This window comes from Elephantulus edwardii, unplaced genomic scaffold (genome assembly GCF_000299155.1).
Source record: "Elephantulus edwardii isolate Elephantulus edwardi_28Jun2011 unplaced genomic scaffold, EleEdw1.0 scaffold00192, whole genome shotgun sequence".
Classification (NCBI taxonomy): Eukaryota; Metazoa; Chordata; class Mammalia; order Macroscelidea; family Macroscelididae; genus Elephantulus; species Elephantulus edwardii.
In genome coordinates this window covers 4,220,840-4,222,293 of record NW_006399942.1, presented here as the reverse complement: position 1 = coordinate 4,222,293, position 1,454 = coordinate 4,220,840, and positions in this window count along the sequence as shown.

Sequence of the window (1,454 nt, the reverse complement as noted above, 5' to 3'; positions counted from 1 at the left end):
CATATGTATACACATATATACACACGCATATGTGTCTGTGTATACATATATGTTTCTCATCGACTTGTGAATCCAGAGCTGCTTTGTTTCCTGGAGCATGTTAATTGGTATTCGATTAATTCCTTTGTCCTTACTTTATTGCAATGTCTCCAGTGTAATTGGAATGTCTTCCTTTAGTACCACTGGTACTTTATCATAAATTACTTCCTGCAATGGTTCCTGAAAAAATAAACCAGTTCTTTTGGGGACTATAAGTGTATATCCCAAGAGAGCTCTGGTGGCCTATTGGCGAGAAGCTGCGCTATAGTTCCGAAAGTGTATGGTTCGAATCTACCAGACGCTCTGCTGGAGCAATCTCCTCCTGTGCCAGTCAGATCTGTCTAGACGGTACACACACACACACACACACACACACACACAGGTACATCACTGTATATTCCTTCCATGTTTTTTGATGATTCCTGAATCATTCAGGATTTGCCTATCAATAGCCTGTTTTATACAGATGACACGTCTTGTTTGCAGAAAGTGACAGATGAAGAAAAGATTGAAGTTGTCAACTATCTCATGTTACTTGTATCCCAATCAACACCGATGGTAGCTGTAGTCAAAATATCAAAAGGCATGGCACATTGGGAAAATTTACCGTCAAAGACATTTGCACAGCGCTAACAAACAAGGATGTCAGTTTAAAGACTAAGGTGCCCTTGATCAAAACCATAGTCTTCTCAGTTACTTCCTATGCAGCTCTGAAATTTGGACAGTGAATAAGGACTACAAAAGAAGAAATGATGCCTTTGAATTGAGGTTTTAGAGAATGATACGAAATACTCCATGAACTCTCAAAAACCAAATCTTTCTTGGACAAAGCACATACTTAGAGACAAGGACAGTGAAATGTTTGGGCAGGAAGAACCAATAAAGACATTGCTGGGAAGGAGAAAGGGTCAGAGAAAGAGATGCAGTGCCTCAAGAAGACAAACTGACACAATGACTATAATGACAAGCGTGAACATATCAGAGATGTAAGAACAGGGAAGGATTGGGCAGAAGTTCAGATCTGTTGTTCATAGGGTTACTGGGAGTCTTAATCAGATCAATGGCATCTAGTAACAATACAGTCTCTCTTATTCTAAATTCACTATTTTTAATATAAATGTACATTTATTTCACAAGATGCATATCATTCAAAAATTAAAAAATAGTCATTTAAATACCTCAATATTTCAGTAAAAAGTAAATCAATTCAGAATAATGCAGCAAAAGCTATACTTCCCATTCAAACATTGTTGCTGTTGTTGTTGTTATGTGCCGTCGAGTCATTTGCGACTCATAGCGACCCTATGTACAACAGCCCTAAACCCTGCTCTATCTTGTGTCAATCACATTGCCTCTGATACACCCATCCCGATTACCCCAGTCACTGAATCAATCCACCTCATAGAGGGTCTTCC